Below are 22,901 nucleotides of genomic sequence, written 5' to 3'. Positions count from 1 at the left end.
TTTTTTCCCCCAAGCACGTCTCATCTTCTTATTGGTGCCCTTTATTAGAGGTTTCTTTGTAGCAATTCGACCATGAAGGCCTGATTCACACAGTCTCCTCTGAACAGTTGATGTTGAGATGTGTTTGTTTGTTGAACTCTGTGAAGCTAAAGAGATATCTACTGCAGCCCTCATCCTCCACATACAACACCTGTTCTGCCAGTCACATTCTGTTAAAGGTCCCCAAAGCACACACATCCCTGGGTCGCTCGTCTTTTCAGTTCGCTGCAGCTAGCGACTGGAATGAGCTGCAACAAACACTCAAACTGGACAGTTTTATCTCAATCTCTTCATTCAAAGACTCAATCATAGACACTCTTACTGACAGTTATGACTGCTTTGCGTGATGTATTTTTGTTTCTACCTTCTTGCTCCTTGTGCTGTTGTCTGTGCCCAATAATGTTTGTACCGTGTTTTGGGCTGCTACCATGTTGTGCTGCTGACAGTTTGTGATGCTACCATGTTGTTGTCAAGTTGTGTTGCTACCATGCTGTGTTGTCATGTGTTGCTGCCATGCAATGTTGTTGTCTTAGGTCTCTCTTTATGTAGTGTTGTGTTGTCTCGTTGTGATGTGTGTTTTGTCCAATATTTTAATTACATTTATTTTTGTTTTTAATCCCAGCCCCCATCCCCGCAGAAGGCCTTTAGCATGTTGGTAGGCCCTCACTGTAAATAAGAATTTGTTCTTAACTGACTTGCCTAGTTAAATAAAGGTTAAGTACATCATTCCATATGTGTTATTTCATAGTTTTGATGTCTTCACTATTATTCTACAATGTATACAAATTGTAAAAATAAAGAAATACCCTTGAATTTGTAAGTCGCTCTGGATAAGAGCGTCTGCTAAATGACGTAAATGTAAATGTAAATGAATAAGTAGGTGTTCTGAAACTTTTGACTGGTACTGTATATTTACAAAAAATATATATGGGGGATTGGAAATGATGCAGACAATTATATTGATGGAAGCTACAATCTATCTGCAATATTAAAGCTCATCTACCCCCCAAAAGTTTTCAAATACAAAATCTATAAATGAAGGTGCTCCTAATGTTTTGTCCAGTCAGTGTATACTCCTACATGTTTGTTAACCAATGAACACTAGGGGGCAGACTGTGACTGTTACAAATTCAACACTGTTTTTTTTATAACAGTTTATACACAACTCAATTCAACAGCTCAACAGAACACAACTCAATTCAACAGCTCAACAGAACACATCTCAGTCAACAGCTCAACAGAACACATCACAGTCAACAGCTCAACAGAACACATCTCAGTCAACAGCTCAACAGAACACATCTCAGTCAACAGCTCAACAGAACACAACTCAGTCAACTCACTTATACAACTCAACAGAACACATCTCAGTCAACAGCGCAACAGAACACATCTCTGTAACGTCACATCCTGGCTTTGTCTTTAGTGTTGCATCCCTTAGGTCAGTGTTTCCCAAACTCCGTCCTGGGGACTCCAAGAGGTGTACGTTCTGGCACTTTTTTTTTTTTTTTTGCCCTATAGCACTACACAGCTGATTCAAACAATCGAAGCTTGATGATGTGCTAGTGCAAAAAAAAAACGTAAAAAAAATATGTGAGAACCAGCCCACTGCTTCTCTTCAGAGGTTAATTACGCGGCTGTTTTCTGTTTCTTCTCAGGGAAAGCTTCCTGTTTTGCAGCCGCTCAATGCCACCCAACAGTGACAGGAAGGATCTCGCTCTCTCCTTCTAGATAAGATTCTCTCTCTCTCCCTCAGGGCCCCCTGTCTGGTGAGTCCATTTGCGTGTCATTGTTGTTGATAGTGTCAAAGCCACAGCCTACGCTTCTGCCTCTGTGATTGCCAGCCAGGGACAATAAACTGGTGTCATCTCAGATATTGTATGTCGTTTGTGTTTAGTGTAGGGGCGGCAGGAAGCCTAGCGCCAGTTAGCCTAGCGGTTAGAGCAGGTAGCCTTGTGGTTAGAGCAGGTAGCCTAGTGGCAGGTAGCCTAGCGGTTAGAGCAGGTAGCCTAGCGGTTAGAGCAGGTTACCTAGTGGTTAGAGGCAGGTAGCCTAGTGGTTAGAGCAGGTAGCCTAGTGGTTAGAGGCAGGTAACCTAGTGGTTAGAGCAGGTAGCCTAGTGGTTAGAGCAGGTAGCCTAGTGGTTAGAGGCAGGTAGCCTAGTGGTTAGAGGCAGGTAGCCTAGTGGTTAGAGGCAGGTAGCCTAGTGGTTAGAGGCAGGTAGCCTAGTGGTTAGAGCAGGTAGCCTAGTGGTTAGAGCAGGTAGCCTAGTGGTTAGAGGCAGGTAGCCTAGTGGTTAGAGGCAGGTAGCCTAGTGGTTAGAGCAGGTAGCCTAGTGGTTAGAGCAGGTAGCCTAGTGGTTAGAGGCAGGTAGCCTAGTGGTTAGAGCAGGTAGCCTAGTGGTTAGAGGCAGGTAACCTAGTGGTTCGAGCAGGTAGCCTAGTGGTTAGAGGCAGGTAGCCTAGTGGTTAGAGGCAGGTAGCCTAGTGGTTAGAGCAGGTAGCGTAGTGGTTAGAGGCAGGTAACCTAGTGGTTAGAGCAGGTAGCCTAGTGGTTAGAGCAGGTAGCCTAGTGGTTAGAGCAGGTAGCCTAGTGGTTAGAGGCAGGTAGCCTAGTGGTTAGAGGCAGGTAGCCTAGTGGTTAGAGCAGGTAGCCTAGTGGTTAGAGGCAGGTAGCCTAGTGGTTAGAGGCAGGTAGCCTAGTGGTTAGAGGCAGGTAACCTAGTGGTTAGAGGCAGGTAGCCTAGTGGTTAGAGGCAGGTAGCCTAGTGGTTAGAGGCAGGTAGCCTAGTGGTTAGAGGCAGGTAGCCTAGTGGTTAGAGCAGGTAACCTAGTGGTTAGAGGCAGGTAACCTAGTGGTTAGAGCAGGTAGCCTAGTGGTTAGAGCAGGTAGCCTAGTGGTTAGAGCAGGTAGCCTAGTGGTTAGAGCAGGTAGACTAGTGGTTAGAGCAGGTAGCCTAGTGGTTAGAGCATGTAGCCTAGTGGTTAGAGGCAGGTAGCCTAGTGGTTAGAGCAGGTAGCCTAGTGGTTAGAGCAGGTAGCCTAGTGGTTAGAGCAGGTAGCCTAGTGGTTAGAGCAGGTAGCTTAGTGGTTAGAGACAGGTAGCCTCGTGGTTAGAGACAGGTAGCCTAGTGGTTAGAGGCAGGTAGCCTAGTGGTTAGAGCAGGTAGCCTAGTGGTTAGAGCAGGTAGCTTAGTGGTTAGAGCATTGGGCCAGTAACCTAAAGGTGTCTGGCTCGAATCCCTGAGCTGACAAAGTAAAAAAAATCTCAACAAGGCAGTTAGCCCACTGTTTCCCAGGTAGGCTATTGTTGTAAATAAGAATGTGTTCTTAACTGACTTGCCTCGTTAAAAAATATTAATCTTTATATGTACTTGTAGAGGGAGTACTGAGACAATGCCAGATTCCATTCAGCCATTTACAGTACTTTATCTAAACCCATGGGTTGTCGTTCAATAGCTGTCAGTCAGTTTGATTACAGACAGTCTGGTACAGTTACAAGTCAGCTGTATGAACCCAGTGAACTTAAACAATGTTCATCAGGAGAACCACCTGGCTGGAGATTGTGCTTCTCTATAGCTTCTGGTGGTTAGATTAGGAACTCGATAGTCTGGTGTTGCCACACAGCACAGCACAGCACATCGGTGGAGAGAGGGGGGGGGGGGAGTAGAGTACATGTGATCACACTAGAAGTTTCACTACGGTGTGTCCACCAAATTGCACTCTATTCCCTATGAAGTGCACAATTTGGACCAGAGCCCCATGGTAGTGCATGATACAGATGCCATTTGGGCCACGCTCCTAACACGCCAATAACACGCCCCTAACACGCCCCTAACACGCCCCTAGGTATCGCCGTATGTAGTAGTGACCAGTGGCGGTTCTAAACCATTTCAACTGGAGGGGGCCAAGCTGGGGCCAGTTGTACTGTTAGAGGGGCCAGTTACATTAGACGTTATTGTTGTCATATCGTTTTCTTCACTGCATTAGCAGCCAAAAGACCATGTTCATAATCATCATCGTTGCCACTGTCTAATAACGGATGTAAAAAAAGAACAATAGCAAAAATTAATTATGTAAAAATAATTTCATACTCCACATTTAGGGGGGCCACAAGGGGGTCCAAAATTGTTGTGAAGGAGCAAAGACAATCTGGTTTGGACTGGGCCTCCAACTGCAAAAACTATAATGGTATTTGTGTGTGTGTGTGTGTGTGCTGTGGTTAGGTGTCACAGGTCCTTCTTACAGTAAATCTCACACCACCGTCACAGTCACAGCGTCATCAACCCCCAGGGCCTCATGAAGGTCTGCAGCCTTTTCTCTTTCATATTCTGTGAAGCGTGTCACACGAACACAGGCACACACACACACACACACACACACACACACACACACACACACACACACACACACACACACACACACACACACACACACACACAAGCCTCTGTCACCTGAGGATGTTTCCGACTTTTCAATCATCCCACATGGAGACAAGGCAATAGAATAGGTCTCCCTGGTCACCATGACAATAGAATAGGTCTCCCAGATTACCATCACAATAGAATAGGTCTCCCTGGTCACCATGACAATAGAATAGGTCTCCCTGATTACCATGACAATAGAATAGGTCTCCCTGATTACCATGACAATAGAATAGGTCTCCCTGATCACCATGACAATAGAATAGGGCTCCCTGATTACCATGACAACAGAATAGGTCTCCCTGATTACCATGACAACAGAATAGGTCTCCCTGATTACCATGACAACAGAATAGGTCTCCCTGATTACCATGACAATATAATAGGTCTCCATGATCACCATGACAATAGAATAGGTCTCCCTGATCACCACGACAATAGAATAGGTCTCCCTGATCACCATGACAATAGAATAGGTCTCCCTGATCACCATAACAACAGAATAGGTCTCCCTGATCATCACAATAGAATGGGTCCCCCTGATCACCATGACAATAGAATAGGTCTCCCTGATCATGACAATAGAATAGGTCTCCCTGATCACCATGACAACAGAATAGGTCTCCCTGATCACCATGACAATAGAATAGGTCCCCCTGATTACCATGACAATAGAATAGGTCTCCCTGATCATCACAATAGAATAGGTCTCCCTGATCACCATGACAATAGAATAGGTCTCCCTGATCATGACAATAGAATAGGTCCCCCTGATCATGACAATAGAATAGGTCCCCCTGATCACCATGACAATAGAATAGGTCCCCCTGGTCACCATGACAATAGAATAGGTCTCCCTGATCGTGACAATAGAATAGGTCTCCCTGATTACCATGACAATAGAATAGGTCTCCCTGATCACCATGACAATAGAATAGGTCTCCCTGATCATGACAATAGAATAGGTCTCCCTGATCACCACGACAATAGAATAGGTCTCCCTGATCACCATGACAATAGAATAGGTCTCCCTGATCACCATGACAATAGAATAGGTCTCCCTGATCATGACAATAGAATAGGTCCCCCTGATCATGACAATAGAATAGGTCCCCCTGATCACCATGACAATAGAATAGGTCTCCCTGATCATGACAATAGAATAGGTCCCCCTGATCACCATGACAATAGAATAGGTCTCCCTGATCATGACAATAGAATAGGTCCCCCTGATCATGACAATAGAATAGGTCCCCCTGATCACCATGACAATAGAATAGGTCTCCCTGATCACCATGACAATAGAATAGGTCTCCCTGATCATGACAATAGAATAGGTCTCCCTGATCATGACAATAGAATAGGTCTCCCTGATCATGACAATAGAATAGGTCTCCCTGATCACCACGACAATAGAATAGGTCTCCCTGGTCACCATGACAATAGAATAGGTCTCCCTGATCATGACAATAGAATAGGTCTCCCTGGTCACCATGACAATAGAATTGGTCTCCCTGATCACCATGACAATAGAATAGGTCTCCCTGATCATGACATTTACATTTACATTTACATTTACCATGTCACCATGACAATAGAATAGGTCTCCCTGATCATGACAATAGAATAGGTCTCCCTGATCATCACAATAGAATGGGTCCCCCTGGTCACCATGACAATAGAATAGGTCTCCCTGATCATGACAATAGAATAGGTCTCCCTGGTCACCATGACAATAGAATGGGTCCCCCTGGTCACCATGACAATAGAATAGGTCTCCCTGTGCTGGACTCCAGCAGCACCTGGCCTTTTTTGGAACCTGTTAATCAAAGTGATACTCTGCGGTGTGTGCGTGTGTGTGTGTGTGTGTGTGTGTGTGTGTGTGTGTGTGTGTGTGTGTGTGTGTGTGTGTGTGTGTGTGTGTGTGTCGGACACAGCATGGCAGGGGTCGTGTTTCACCAGTGAGGACCTCCTTGATCCCGCCTGGAGGATGTAAGAAAAGAAAGGAGGGGAAAAGAGAGAAGGTGGAAAGAGAGAAGACAAAGGGAATACACAAAGAAGTGTGTTGTGAGTTAATTCATTGCTTCTGTTCCGGCTGCATTGGGTAACATGACCTGACGCAAGCTCTCTGAGCTGAGGAGACACCTGCACAGAGGAGGAAACCACAGCTACGTCTGGTCTACAGCTGCAGTCCAAAAAATCCGTTTTACAAGAAACTACACTACTTCTTTACAGTGCAGCTTGATTGGGAAGACCGTACATTACATAGGCTGAAATTCAATTGAATGAACCCGGTGGACTTTCTTCTTGATTACTCTAGGTGTATGTAATGCCCGATGCTTTACGTAGTAAACATTTCACTTCTCGTTTAGACAATGAACAGTAACACGGCCTTGTAAATTGAGTGAGGAGACATCAGATGAAGATAGGATTTTTCTTCACCAAATCTGATGGGTTAAATAAGCAGACTGTTAATTGGTTGTGTTTGTTAGATTCTGCTCATGCAGCCTGGTTGCACCAAACTGAACTCTGCTCTTCAGGAGATACAGTGGTGAGTTCAGCCAGGTTTCACTAGGCTATCTTATCCTTCACTTGGCAGACATCTGAATATTTTTTTTTAACTAGGCAAGTCAGTTAAGAACAAATTCTTATTTTCAATGACGGCCTAGGAACAGTTTTTTTCAGGGGCAGAATGACAGATTTTTACCTTGTCAGCTCGGAGGATGCGATCCAGCAACCATTCGGTTACTGGCCCAACGCTCTAACCACTAGGCTACCTGCTGCCCCTGATTTACAGCTGGTCCTCCTGCAGCTGCCAAACCCCGGGGGAGAGTAAGTCACTGTGTGTGTAGGGCTATGGTCTAAAGTAGTGCACTAGGTAGGGAATAGGGTGGTTATGGGCTCTGGTCTAAAGTAGTGCACTATGTAGGGAATAGGGTGGTTATGGGTTCTGGTCTAAAGTAGTGCACTATGTGAGAATAGGGTGGTTATGGGCCCTGGTCTAAAGTAGTGCACTAGGTAGGGAATAGGGTGGTTATGGGCACTGGTCTAAAGTAGTGCACTAGGTAGGGAATAGGGTGGTTATGGGCTCTGGTCTAAAGTAGTGCACTAGGTAGGGAATAGGGTGGTTATGGGCTCTGGTCTAAAGTAGTGCACTAGGTAGGGAATAGGGTGGTTATGGGCTCTGGTCTAAAGTAGTGCACTATGTAGGGAATAGAATGGTTATGGGCACTGGTCTAAGGTAGTGCACTAGGTAGGGAATAGGGTGGTTATGGGCTCTGGTCTAAAGTAGTGCACTATGTAGGGAATAGGGTGGTTATGGGCACTGGTCTAAAGTAGTGCACTATGTAGGGAATAGGGTGGTTAAGGGCTCTGGTCTAAAGTAGTGCACTATGTAGGGAATATGGTGGTTATGGGACTTGGTATAAAATAGTGCACTAGGTAGGGAATAGGGTGGTTATGGGCCCTGGTCTAAAGTAGTGCACTAGGTAGGGAATAGGGTGGTTATGGGGCCTGGTCTAAAGTAGTGCACTAGGTAGGGAATAGGGTGGTTATGGTCCTGGTCTAAAGTAGTGCACTAGGTAGGGAGTAGGGAATAGGGTTCCATTTGAGACACGGACTTGATTTATTATCAATTCTGCTGCAAGAAGAATATACAGGAGCTTTAATTCCCATGGACAAGTGAGCTGATATTACTTACAGTGCTGTTGACGTAGGAAAGGCACTATGGTATACAGTTGAAGTCGGAAGTTTACATACATCTTAACCAATTCCTGACATTTAATCCTAGTACAAATTCCCTGTTTTAGGTCAGTTAGGATCACCACTTTATTTTAAGAAAGTGAAATGTCAGAATAATAGTAGAGAGAATTATTTATTTCAGCTTTTATTTCTTTCATCACATTCCCAGTGGGTCAGAAGTTTACATACACTCAATTAACATTTGGTAGCATTGTCTTTAAATTGTTTAACTTGGGTCAAACGTTTCGGGTAGCCTTCCACGAGCTTCTCACAATAGTTGGGTGAATTTTGGCCCATTCCTCCTGACAGAGCTGGTTTAACTGAGTCAGGTTTGTAGGCCTCCTTGCTCGCACACGCTTTTTCAGTTCTGCCCACACATTTTCTACAGGATTGAGGTCCGGGCTTTGTGATGGCCACTCCAATACCTTGACTTTGTTGTCCTTAAGCCATTTTGCCACAACTTTGGAAGTATGCTTGGGGTCATTGTCCATTTGGAAGACCCATTTGTGACCAAGCTTTAACTTCCTGACTGATGTCTTGAGATGTTGCTTCAATATATCCACATCATTTTCCTACCTCTTGATGCTATCTATTTTGTGAAGTGCACCAGTCCCTCCTGCAGCAAAGCACCCTCACAACATGATGCTGCCACCCTCGTGCTTCACGGTTGGGATGGTGTTCTTCGGCTTGCAAGACTCCCCCTTTTTCCTCCAAACATAACGATGGTCATCATGGCCAAACAGTTCTATTTTTGTTTCATCAGACCAGAGAACAAAAAGTACAATCTTTGTCACCATGTGCAGTTGCAAACTGTAGTCTGGCTTTTTTATGGCGGTTTTGGAGCAGTGGCTTCTTCCTTGCTGAGCGGCCTTTCAGGTTATGTCGATATAGGACTCGTTGTACTGTGGATATAGATACTTTTGTACCTGTTTCCTCCAGCATCTTCACAAGGTCCTTTGCTGTTGTTCTGGGATTGATTTGCACTTTCCGTACCAAAGTAAGCTCATCTCTAGGAGACAGAACACGTCTCCTTCCTGAGCGGTATGACGGCTGCGTGGTCCCATGGTGTTTATACTTGCGTACTATTGTTTGTACAGATGAACGTGGTACCTTCAGGCGTTCGGAAATTGCTCCCAAGGATGAACCAGACTTGTGGAGGTCTACAATAGTTTTTCTGAGGTCTTGGCTGATTTCTTTTGATTTTCCCATGACGTCAAGCAAAGAGGCACTGAGTTTGAAGGTAGGCTTTGAAATACATCCACAGGTACACCTCCAATTGACTCAAATGATGTCAATTAGACAATCAGAAGCTTCTAAAGCAATGACATCATTTTTTGGAATTTTCCATGCTGTTTGAAGGCACAGTCAACTTAGTGTATGTAAACATCTGACTGGAATTGTGATACAGTGAATTATAAGTGAAATAATCTGTCTGTAAACAATTGTTGGAAAAATTACTTGTGTCATGCACAATGTAGATGTCCTAACCGACTTGTCAAAACTATAGTTTGTTAACAAGAAATGTGTGGAGTGGTTGAAAACGAGTTTTAATGACTCCAACCTAAGTGTATGTAAACTTCCGACTTCAACTGTACTGTACTGTGCTATATAAAGAACAGCCTGTCCTCTCTGAATGGTACTGTGGTATATAAAGAACAGCCTGTCCTCTCTGAAAGGTACTGTGGTATATAAAGAACAGCCTGTCCTCTCTGAAAGGTACTGTGGTATATAAAGAACAGTCTGGCCTCTCTGAAAGGTACTGTGGTATATAAAGAACAGCCTGTCCTCTCTGAAAGGTACTGTGGTATATAAAGAACAGCCTGTCCTCTCTGAAAGGTACTGTGGTATATAAAGAACAGCCTGTCCTCTCTGAAAGGTACTGTGCTATATAAAGAACAGCCTGTCCTCTCTGAAAGGTACTGTGGTATATAAAGAACAGCCTGTCCTCTCTGAAAGGTACTGTGGTATATAAAGAACAGCCTGTCCTCTCTGAAAGGTACTGTGGTATATAAAGAACAGCCTGTCCTCTCTGAAAGGTACTGTGGTATATAAAGAACAGCCTGTCCTCTCTGAAAGGTACTGTGGTATATAAAGAACAGCCTGTCCTCTCTGAAAGGTACTGTGCTATATAAAGAACAGCCTGTCCTCTCTGAAAGGTACTGTGCTATATAAAGAACAGCCTGTCCTCTCTGAAAGGTACTGTGCTATATAAAGAACAGCCTGTCCTCTCTGAAAGGTACTGTGGTATATAAAGAACTGCCTGTCCTCTCTGAAAGGTACTGTGGTATATAAAGAACAGCCTGTCCTCTCTGAAAGGTACTGTGGTATATAAAGAACAGTTTGGCCTCTCTGAAAGGTACAATGGTACAAGTGCTTTTCTTTTTCCATCTAATGGACAACACATTCAGAGGCTCTTCAGTTTGCAGATAGAGCCAGACCCTGACAGAGCCATTCTATTCCACATATAACTAACCAGACCCTGACAGAGCCATTCTATTCCACATATAACTAACCAGACCCTGACAGAGCCTTCCTATTCCTCAAATAACTAACCAGACCCTGATAGAGCCTTCCTATTCCTCATATAACTAACCAGACCCTGATAGAGCCTTCCTATAACTAACCAGACTCTGATAGAGCCTTCCTATTCCACATAAAACTAACCAGACCCTGATAGAGCCTTCCTATTCCTCATATAACTAACCAGACCCTGATAGAGCCTTCCTATTCCTCATATAACTAACCAGACCCTGACAGAGCCTTCCTATTCCTCATATAACTAACCAGACCCTGATAGAGCCTTCCTATTCCTCATATAACTAACCAGACCCTGACAGAGCCTTCCTATTCCTCATATAACTAACCAGACCCTGATAGAGCCTTCCTATAACTAACCAGACCCTGAGAGAGCCTTCCTATTCCTCATATAACTAACCAGACGCTGTGTGACGACCCTCCCACTCTGTCTGCCGTATTTTCTCTCTTTGCTCTTGTTTCCTTATTAGGATGCCGGTGGGCGGAGCCGGGAGGGTTGTTAGCTACATGGGAAACACCTGGGCTCGGGTGTGTCCCAGGATAAATAGACCTCTTCCACATTCATTGGGGAGACTCTTTCCATGCAGACACACTATTGTTCATTTGTATATAGGTTAATTTAGTTAATAAATATATTTTGTTATTCCTTATCTCCACGTTGTCTCCCTTTTTGTTACGAACTTGGAGCCAGTTTGTGACAGCTGACAGAGCCTTCCTATTCCTCATAAACTAACCAGACCCTGCCTTCCTATTCCTCATACAACTAACCAGACCCTGATAGAGCCTTCCTATTCCTCATACAACTAACCAGACCCTGACAGAGCCTTCCTATTCCTCATAAACTAACCAGACCCTGCCTTCCTATTCCTCATACAACTAACCAGACCCTGATAGAGCCTTCCTATTCCTCATACAACTAACCAGACCCTGACAGAACCTTCCTATTCCTCATATAACTAACCAGACCCTGATACAGCCTTCCTATTCCACATAAAACTAACCAGACCCTGACAGAACTTTCCTATTCCTCATATAACTAACCAGACCCTGACAGAGCCTTCCTATTTCACATATAACTAACCAGACCCTGACAGAGCCTTCCTATTCCTCATATAACTAACCAGACCCTGACAGAGCCTTCCTATTCCTCATATAACTAACCAGACCCTGACAGAGCCTTCCTATTTCACATATAACTAACCAGACCCTGACAGAGCCTTCCTATTCCTCATATAACTAACCAGACCCTGATAGAGCCTTCCTATTCCTCATATAACTAACCAGACCCTGACAGAGCCTTCCTATTCCTCATATAACTAACCAGACCCTGATAGAGCCTTCCTATTCCACATATAACTAACCAGACCCTGACAGAGCCTTCCTATTCCTCATATAACTAACCAGACCCTGACAGAGCCTTCCTATTTCACATATAACTAACCAGACCCTGACAGAGCCTTCCTATTCCTCATATAACTAACCAGACCCTGACAGAGCCTTCCTATTCCACATATAACTAACCAGACCCTGACAGAGCCTTCCTATTCCTCATATAACTAACCAGACCCTGACAGAGCCTTCCTATTCCTCATATAACTAACCAGACCCTGACAGAGCCTTCCTATTCCTCATATAACTAACCAGACCCTGACAGAACCTTCCTATTCCACATATAACTAACCAGACCCTGACAGAGCCTTCCTATTCCTCATATAACTAACCAGACCCTGACAGAGCCTTCCTATTCCTCATATAACTAACCAGACCCTGACAGAGCCTTCCTATTCCTCATATAACTAACCAGACCCTGATAAAGCCTTCCTATTCCTCATATAACTAACCAGACCCTGACAGAGCCTTCCTATTCCTCATATAACTAACCAGACCCTGACAGAGCCTTCCTATTCCTCAAATAACTAACCAGACCCTGATAGAGCCTTCCTATTCCACATATAACTAACCAGACCCTGATAGAGCCTTCCTATTCCTCATATAACTAACCAGACCCTGACAGAGCCTTCCTATTCCTCAAATAACTAACCAGACCCTGATAGAGCCTTCCTATTCCTCATATAACTATCCAGACCATGACAGAGCCTTCCTATTCCTCATATAAATAGCAGACCCTGATAGAGCCTTCCTATTCCTCATATAACTAACCATACCCTGACAGAGCCTTCCTATTCCTCATATAACTAACCAGACCCTGACAGAGCCTTCCTATTCCTCATATAACTAACCAGACCCTGACAGAGCCTTCCTATTCCTCATATAACTAACCAGACCCTGACAGAGCCTTCCTATTCCTCATATAACTAACCAGACCCTGACAGAGCCTTCCTATTCCTCATATAATTAACCAGCCCCTGATAAAGCCTTCCTATTCCTCATATAACTAACCAGACCCTGACAGAGCCTTCCTATTCCTCATATAACTAACCAGACCCTGACAGAGCCTTCCTATTCCTCATATAACTAACCAGCCCCTGATAAAGCCTTCCTATTCCTCATATAACTAACCAGACCCTGACAGAGCCTTCCTATAACTAACCAGACCCTGACAGATACTTCCTATTCCACATATAACTAACCAGACCCTGACAGAGCCTTCCTATTCCTCATATAACCAACACTTACATTTTAGTCATTTAAAAACACTCATATCCAGAGCAACTTTCAAGAGAAATGAGTGTTAAGTGCCTTGCTCAAGGGCACATCGGCAGTTTTTTTCACCTAGTCGGCTCGGGGATTTTAACCAGTGACCTTTCAGCATGGCCCAACACTCTTAATTACTAACCTACCTGCCGCTAGGCTACCTGCCTCTAGGCTACCTGCCGCTAACCTACCTGTCGCTAGGCTACCTGCAAAGTTCCTTTGTTCTCATCCCAAGTGGCATCCTCTTCCCTTTATAGTGCACTACATGACCAGGGCCCATAGGTCTATGTAGGGAATAGGGTGCCATTTGGGACGCAAACCTTGTCTTCCTGGTTAGTGAATCAAGTCACGTTTCGTCCATTTTGATTAATGGTGATCTCTTAAATAATGGGAGAAGACGACAGATTCTAATCCGTTCTTGTATAGAAAATCACTGTACACGGAGGTGTTGATTATGAGGGAGCATGCTGTGGGGTTGTACGGCTGTAATTACTGTAATAGCAGGACGTCTGGAATACACCATTCATCACAGGACTGAGGGAGAAACACACACACACACACAATGAGAGATGCCCCACAGAGCTGGTTTATCAGTAATGTTGATAATACTAATCTCCTGAGCCTTGAGATATTAATTTCCTCTGTACATCGTGTAATTAGTGGCATGCTGTGCTTGTGAATATATTAAAAAAGTATAAATGAAAAATCAATCAATATTCTGTTCTCTCTTTTTCTTCATTTGTCTTCTGGTTGCGAAGGTAGAAATCCTGGCTGTACTGATATCTCAAACTAGTTGGTGTTTATTGTGTGTGTGTGTGTGTGTGTGTGTGTGTGTGTGTGTGTGTGTGTGTGTGTGTGTGTGTGTGTGTGTATTCATTGGCTGACAATGGAAGTTCATCCTGGTTATACATGTATGTCACATTTTGGGATTCTGAGAGTATCTTCATTATATATGATTCATCTTTTAGGAGTTGTAGAATGACGGACAGATATTTAACCATCATGTTAAATGAATGGGTAGTGAACAGAAGTGAAGACAGGGATGATTGAGTCTGCCATCTCCATCCCAAGCTGTGACCTGTAGCACAACATTCAATGCTACCAACACGCCATTAGACCTGTCCTGTAACTCTGACTCCATAGGCCTCTAAAGAGAGAGAGAGAGAGAGCGAGAGAGAGAGACATCTTCTGTGCCTCAGTGTCCTCCTCAGATCCACTTCCTGTTAGAGCAGGGACAAGCCAAATTCAACAGGAAATATTCACTCAGGAACTGTCACGTCCTGACCAGTATAAGGGGTTATTTGTTATTGTAGTTTGGTCAGGACGTGGCAGGGGGTGTTTGTTTAGAGTGTTTCGGGGTTTGTTGGGCTATGTTCATATTTAAGAGGGGGTGTTTGTTTAGAGTGTTTCGGGGTTTGTTGGGCTATGTTCTTTGTTAGTCTATTTCTATGTTAGTTCTAGTATATCTATTTCTATGTGGTGTTTGTTGGGTTGACCTTCAATTGGAAGCAGCTGCTCCTAGTTGCTTCTAATTGAAGGTCCTATTTAAGAGGGGTGTTTTTCTATGGGATTTTGTGGGTAGTTGTTCCTTGTTTAGTGTTTGTTGCACCTGACAGGACTGTTTCGTTTTGTTCTTTTTGTATACGTATTTAGTTGTTTCTCCTTCTTCAAAATAAAAAGATGACTATACATATTCCCGCTGCGTTTTGGTTCAAGCCTTACGACAACAGTGACAGGAACATTACATAACATTTACATTTAAGTCATTTAGCAGACGCTCTTATCCAGAGCGACTTACAAAATGGTGCATTCACCTTATGATATCCAGTGGAACAACCACTTTACAATAGTGCATCTAAATCTTTTAAGGGGGGGGGTTAGAAGGATTACTTTATCCTATCCTAGGTATTCCTTAAAGAGGTGGGGTTTCAGGTGTCTCCGGAAGGTGGTGATTGACTCCGCTGTCCTGGCGTCGTGAGGGAGCTTGTTCCACCATTGGGGTGCCAGAGCAGCGAACAGTTTTGACTGGGCTGAGCGGGAACTGTGCTTCCTCAGAGGTAGGGGGGCCAGCAGGCCAGTGGTGGATGAACGCAGTGCCCTTGTTTGGGTGTAGGGCCTGATCAGAGCCTGAAGGTATGGAGGTGCCGTTCCCTTCACAGCTCCGTAGGCAATCACCATGGTCTTGTAGCGGATGCGAGCTTCAACTGGAAGCCAGTGGAGAGAGCGGAGGAGCGGGGTGACGTGAGAGAACTTGGGAAGGTTGAACACCAGACGGGCTGCGGCGTTCTGGATGAGTTGTAGGGGTTTAATGGCACAGGCAGGGAGCCCAGCCAACAGCGAGTTGCAGTAATCCAGACGGGAGATGACAAGTGCCTGGATTAGGACCTGCGCCGCTTCCTGTGTGAGGCAGGGTCGTACTCTGCGAATGTTGTAGAGCATGAACCTACAGGATCGGGTCACCGCCTTGATGTTAGTGGAGAACGACAGGGTGTTGTCCAGGATCACGCCAAGGTTCTTAGCACTCTGGGAGGAGGACACAAGGGAGTTGTCAACCGTGATGGCGAGATCATGGAACGGGCAGTCCTTCCCCGGGAGGAAGAGCAGCTCCGTCTTGCCGAGGTTCAGCTTGAGCTGGTGATCCGTCATCCACACTGATATGTCTGACAGACATGCAGAGATGCGATTCGCCGCCTGGTTATCAGAAGGGGGAAAGGAGAAGATTAATTGTGTGTCGTCTGCATAGCAATGATAGGAGAGACCATGTGAGGATATGACAGAGCCAAGTGACTTGGTGTATAGCGAGAATAGGAGAGGGCCTAGAACAGAGCCCTGGGGGACACCAGTGGTGAGAGCGCATGGTGCGGAGACAGATTCTCGCCACGCCACCTGGTAGGAGCGACCTGTCAGGTAGGACGCAATCCAAGCGTGGGCCGCGCCGGAGATGCCCAACTCGGAGAGGGTGGAGAGGAGGATCTGATGGTTCACAGTATCAAAGGCAGCAGATAGGTCTAGAAGGATGAGAGCAGAGGAGAGAGAGTTAGCTTTAGCAGTGCGGAGAGCCTCCGTGACACAGAGAAGAGCAGTCTCAGTTGAATGCCCAGTCTTGAAACCTGACTGATTAGGATCAAGAAGGTAATTCTGAGAGAGATAGCAGGAGAGCTGGCCAAGGACGGCACGTTCAAGAGTTTTGGAGAGAAAAGAAAGAAGGGATACTGGTCTGTAGTTGTTGACATCGGAGGGATCGAGTGTAGGTTTTTTTCAGAAGGGGTGCAACTCTCGCTCTCTTGAAGACGGAAGGGACGTAGCCAGCGGTCAAGGATGAGTTGATGAGCGAGGTGAGGAAGGGGAGAAGGTCTCCGGAAATGGTCTGGAGAAGAGAGGAGGGATAGGGTCAAGTGGGCAGGTTGTTGGGCGGCCGGCCGTCACAAGACGCGAGATTTCATCTGGAGAGAGAGGGGAGAAAGAGGTCAAAGCACAGGGTAGGGCAGTGTGAGCAGGACCAGCGGTGTCGTTTGACTTAGCAAACGAGGATCGGATATCGTCAACCTTCTTTTCAAAATGGTTGACGAAGTCATCCGCAGAGAGGGAGGAGGGGGAGGAGGATTCAGGAGGGAGGAGAAGGTAGCAAAGAGCTTCCTAGGGTTAGAGGCAGATGCTTGGAATTTAGAGTGGTAGAAAGTGGCTTTAGCAGCAGAGACAGAAGAGGAGAATGTAGAGAGGAGTGAGTGAAAGGATGCCAGGTCCGCAGGGGAGGCGAGTTTTCCTCCATTTCCGCTCGGCTGCCCGGAGCCTTGTTCTGTGAGCTCGTAGTGAGTCGTCGAGCCACGGAGCAGGAGGGGAGGACCGAGCCGGCCTGGAGGATAGGGGACAGAGAAAATCAAAGGATGCAGAAAGGGAGGAGAGGAGGGTTGAGGAGGCAGAATCAGGAGATGGGTTGGAGAAGGTTTGAGCAGAGGGAAGAGATGATAGGATGGAAGAGGAGAGAGTAGCGGGAGAGAGAGAGCGAAGGTTGGGACGGCGCAATACCATCCGAGTAGGGGCAGAGTGAGAAGTGTTGGATGAGAGCAAGAGGGAAAAGGATACAAGGTAGTGGTCGGAGATTTGGAGGGGAGTTGCAATGAGATTAGTGGAAGAACAGCATCTAGTAAAGATGAGGTCAAGCGTATTGCCTGCCTTGTGAGTAGGGGGGGAAGGTGAGAGGGTGAGGTCAAAAGAGGAGAGGAGTGGAAAGAAGGAGGCAGAGAGGAATGAGTCAAAGGTAGACGTGGGGAGGTTAAAGTCACCCAGAACTGTGAGAGGTGAGCCATCCTCAGGAAAGGAACTTATCAAGGCGTCAAGCTCATTGATGAACTCTCCAAGGGAACCTGGAGGGCGATAAATGATAAGGATGTTAAGCTTGAAAGGGCTGGTAACTGTGACAGCATGGAATTCAAATGAGGAGATAGACAGATGGGTCAGGGGAGAAAGAGAGAATGTCCACTTGGGAGAGATGAGGATTCCAGTGCCACCACCCCGCTGGCTCGATGCTCTAGGGGTATGCGAGAAAACGTGGGCAGACGAAAAGAGAGCAGTAGGAGTAGCAGTGTTATCTGTGGTAATCCATGTTTCCGTCAGCGACAGGAAGTCTAGGGACTGGAGGGTAGCATAGGCTGAGATGAACTCAGCCTTGTTGGCTGCAGACCGGCAGTTCCAGAGGCTGCCGGAGACCTGGAACTCGACGTGGGTCGTGCGCGCTGGGACCACCAGGTTAGAGTGGCAGCGGCCACGCGGTGTGAAGCGTTTGTATGGCCTGTGCAGAGAGGAGAGAACAGGGATAGACAGACACATAGTTGACAAGCTACAGAAGTGTTGTTTCTTGTATTATTGTCTCCTGTGTCTTTAGAGAACTGTTTCACTTTGATATCCTTTTTCTTCTGTCCTGATTTTCTCTTTCTTTTCTTCTGTTAACTAGATATTCTTTGTTGTTCTTCGTTAGCTAGCTAGCTTCTTCCAAAAGAGTCCCTAGCAACTGCTTAGCAACTGGTAAACAATTCAGCTTGCTAAGATAACTACAATTTTATGAAAAATAGTTATTTTTCAAAAGCCTATCTTCTTTGTTTGTTGCTTGTTTTTTCTCCTATTCAGTCTTGCAGTTTTCTTTTGCTTTTTTCCGATGTACTTCACTCTAAAAACCATGTAAATTTCAATATTTGTAGGAGCTCATTTTTCAGCTGCTGCTGCTCAAATTGGAGTTCCGTAGTGAGAACATGTAGTGAGGGCTTTGAGCTTTCTATTCACACCGGGCCAGGGAGGACTAACAAGGGTTGCATCATACCGAAATCTCCTCTCACCTTCAGACCTGACCTGTAACACACCCTCTCCTTAGGTCTGCAAATCTACCTAAAAGAAACATCTCCTGGCCAGACCAGATGCACTTCTTCAATCTGTGTAGAAAGCGGACAACTTCGCTCAAACTCCCATCACTAAGAGACTGTTAGACAAATATTGAAATCTCACCCCTTCAGACTTGACCTGTAACACTATGACTGTCTATACATTTACCAGAGATGCATCTCCCGGCCCAGTCATCCTCCATGTCGGAGAGCGGCCAAACTCCCTCCGCAGGAAACATTGACTAGGGTGTAGATAGTCATCAGCCTGTCAGTACCCAGGCCAGGCCAGCGGGGACTAGAAATGGTTGCATCATCAGACAAGTACCAAAACCGCTAATAATTTACAAGCACAAGCGTCAGTAATCTCTTGATATCAAGAATCTGACACAGCAATGGGTTCAAACTGTAGAAGCCAGTTCCTCCATTTGAATATAAAAAAGGATTTTATCAAACAAAACTATGCTACATTTTATCTATGGGAGCCTCAGGATGACAAATCAGAGCAAGGTTACTGAATGTAAGTACATTATTTACCTTCAGAGGCGAATGTATCAAACCAGTAGCCGTGATAAAAGTTTTTTGTTGTTGTGCACTCACCTCAAACAATAGCGTGATATTTTTTTCACTGTAATAGCTAAATTGGACAGTGCAGTTAGATTAACAAGGATTTAAGCTTTCTGCCCATATAAGACATGTCTATGTCCTGGGATATGTTCTTGTTACTTACAACGTCATGCTAATCACATTAGCGCACGTTAGCTCAACCGTCCTGTGGGGGTGGGGGGTGTGGGGGGGAGACAACGACACACAGATCTAATGATCTGGTCCTTTTTTTACATTTTTGCCTAAAATGGCATACCCAAATCTAACTGCCTATAGCTCAGGCCCTGAAGCAAGGATATACATATTCTTGGTACCATTTGGAAGGCAACACTTTGAAGTTTGGAATGTAGGAGAATATAACACATTAGATCTGGTAAAAGAAAAAACAACCACTTTTTTGTATTTTTAAAACTGCGCACTCTCCTCAAACAATGGCATGGTATTCTCTCACTGTAATAGCTACTGTAAATTGGACAGTGCAGTTAGATTAACAAGAATTTAAGCTTTCTGACAATATCAGATATGTCTATGTCCTGGGAAATGTTCTTGTTTCTTACAACCTCATGCTAATTGCATTAGCCTACATTAGCTCAACCGTCCCGCAGGGGACCCACCAAAGTGAATTACTTTACACACTGCTACAAGGTAAAGTGTGGACCAGTAGTATGCCGGTGTCAGAGCTTGATCTGGAAGCAGAGGTTAGTGGTCATTGATCAGATAGAGATCAGAGACAACAACGGACAGTTCACTAGGTAAAAGTGCAGTTATACGTTTTTGGTACCAAGTGTGAACCTTAACCTTGACCCTTAATTAACCCTCAGCCCATCTGTCAACATCGTTATTAACACCCCTTACCCACAATCTGGTCCTGTGTGGCTCAGTTGGTAAAGCATGATGTTTGCAACGCCAGGGTTGTGGGTTTGATTCCCACGGGGGACCAGTGCTGGGAAAAAAAATTATAATAAATGTATGAAATGTATGCATTCACTACTGTAAGATGCTCTGGATAAGAGCGTCTGCTAAAATGTAAATGTAATCTCTGGCCCCCACCTACCGATGACCATCAAATCACATTTTATTTGTCACATACACATGGTTAGCAGATGTTAATGTGAGTGTAGCGAAATGCTTGTGCTTCTAGTTCCGACAGTGCAGTAATATCTAACAAGTAATCTAACAAATTTACAACAACTACCTTATACACACAAATGTAGAGGGATGAATAAGAATATGTACATATAAATATATGGATGAGCGATGGCCAAACGGCATAGGCAAGATGCAGTAGATGGTATAAAATACAGTATATACATATGAGATGAGTAATATAGGATATGTAGACATTATTAAAGTGGCATTATTTAAAGTGACAAATGATACCTTTATTAAATCCATTTATTAAATGTATTAAAGTGGCAAGAGATTTGAGTCTGTATGTTGGCAGCCAGCCACTCTATGCTAGTGATGGCTGTTTAACAGTCTAATGGCCTTGAGATAGAAGCTGTTTTTCAGTCTCTCGGTCCCAGTTTTGATGCACCTGTACTGACCTCGCCTTCTGGATGATAGCGGGGTGAACAGGCAGTCGCTCGGGTGGTTGATGTCCTTGATGATCTTTTTAGCCTTCCTGTGACATCGGGTGGTGTAGGTGTCCTGGAGGGCAGGTCGTTTGCCCCCGGTGATGCGTTGTGCAGACCTCACTACCCTCTGGAGAGCCTTCCGGTTATGGGCGGAGCAGCTGCCGTACCAGGCGGTGATACAGCCCGACAGGATGCTCTCGATTGTGCATCTGTAAAAGTTTGTGAGTGTTTTAGGTGACAAGCCAAATTTCTCAGCCTCCTTAGGTTGAAGAGGTGCTGTTACGCCATTCTTCACCAAAAAAAAGATTTAAAAAAAGAAAAAGATATAGATGTACTATTGTAAAGTGGTTGTTCCACTGGATATCATAAGGTGAATGCACCAATTTGTAAGTCGCTCTGGATAAGAGCGTCTGCTAAATGATGTAAATGTAAATGTAAATGTGTGTGAGTGCGTTTGTGTGTATTGTGTGTGTGTGTGTGTGTGTGTGTGTGTGTGTGTGTGTGTGTGTGTGTGTGTGTGTGTGTGTGTGTGTGTGTGTGTGTGTGTGAGTGCGTGTTCCAGTGTCAGTGTGTAGGTCCTTTAAAGCTACCTGACTTTCCCGAGTCTCCACACAGGTAGAGATATGTCTATAGGTGTAGATACGTCTATAGGTGTAGATGTGTCTATAGGTGTAGATGTGTCTATAGGTGTAGATATGTCTATAGGTGTAGATGTGTCTATAGGTGTAGATGTGTCTATAGGTGTAGATATGTCTATAGGTGTAGATGTGTCTATAGGTGTAGATACGTCTATAGGTGTAGATGTGTCTACAGGTGTAGATACGTCTATAGGTGTAGATACGTCTATAGGTGTAGATACGTCTATAGGTGTAGATGTGTCTATAGGTGTAGATGTGTCTATAGGTGTAGATACGTCTATAGGTGTAGATGTGTCTATAGGTGTAGATACGTCTACAGGTGTAGATACGTCTATAGGTGGAGATACGTCTATAGGTGTAGATGTGTCTATAGGTGTAGATATGTCTACAGGTTGTAGATACGTCTATAGGTGTAGATATGTCTATAGGTGTAGATATGTCTATAGGTGTAGATGTGTCTATAGGTGTAGATGTGTCTATAGGTGTAGATGTGTCTATAGGTGTAGATATGTCTATAGGTGTAGATATGTCTATAGGTGTAGATATGTCTATAGGTGTAGATGTGTCTATAGGTGTAGATATGTCTATAGGTGTAGATATGTCTATAGGTGTAGATATGTCTATAGGTGGAGATATGTCTATAGGTGTAGATGTGTCTATAGGTGTAGATATGTCTATAGGTGTAGATATGTCTATAGGTGTAGATACGTCTATAGGTGGAGATACGTCTATAGGTGTAGATACGTCTATAGGTGTAGATGTGGTGTGTGTAATCAGATGGTTGAGAGAGTGCATATGTAATGTAAGTTACTACAGAATGGACAATATTATGTCTGCAAAACAGGGTTGAAATGTCTCAAAATAAATCAAATCAAAATAGATTTCTTGCCCTTTGTGCTGTTGTCTGTGCCCTATAATGTTTGTACCCTGTTTTGTGCTGCTACCATTTTGTGCTGCTACCATGTTGTGCTGCTGACAGGTTGTGTTGCTACCATGTTGTTGTCATGCTGTGTTGCTACCATGCTGTGTTGTCATGTGCTGCTGCCTTGCTATGTTGTTGTCTTAGGTGTCACGTCCTGACCAGTATTAGGGATTATTTGTAATTGTAGTTTGGTCAGGACGTGGCAGAGGGTATTTTGTTTATGTGGTTCGGGGTGGTGGTTTATTTAGTAGGGTGTTTGGTTAGTTAGTTCCGGGTTATGTTCTGTGTTAGTATTTCTATGTTCTTTCTGGTTAGTTGTATATCTATGTCTAGTTAATTGGGGTTTGGACTCTCAATTGGAGGCAGGTGTTTTCTAGTTGCCTCTGATTGAGAGTC

The 22,901-nt window shown here is 44.7% G+C and overlaps 1 long non-coding RNA gene across 1 annotated transcript in view; it reads left to right on the top strand.

The window, feature by feature from the left end:
• The first annotated feature begins 1,363 nt into the window (after positions 1 to 1,363).
• LOC106571027 (uncharacterized) overlaps positions 1,364 to 22,901 on the top strand; it is a 52,081-nt gene continuing 30,543 nt past the window's right edge. Inside the window, exons 1-2 of the long non-coding RNA XR_001320837.2 lie at positions 1,364 to 1,521; positions 1,698 to 1,808. This is a non-coding gene — a long non-coding RNA (uncharacterized lncRNA). The remainder of the gene's footprint in view (positions 1,522 to 1,697; positions 1,809 to 22,901) is intronic.

This window comes from Salmo salar, chromosome ssa15, assembly GCF_905237065.1.
Source record: "Salmo salar chromosome ssa15, Ssal_v3.1, whole genome shotgun sequence".
In the NCBI taxonomy this organism is placed as follows: Eukaryota; Metazoa; Chordata; class Actinopteri; order Salmoniformes; family Salmonidae; genus Salmo; species Salmo salar.
Note: the sequence above shows the minus strand (reverse complement) of the source record. Positions and strands in the feature narration are given on the sequence as shown.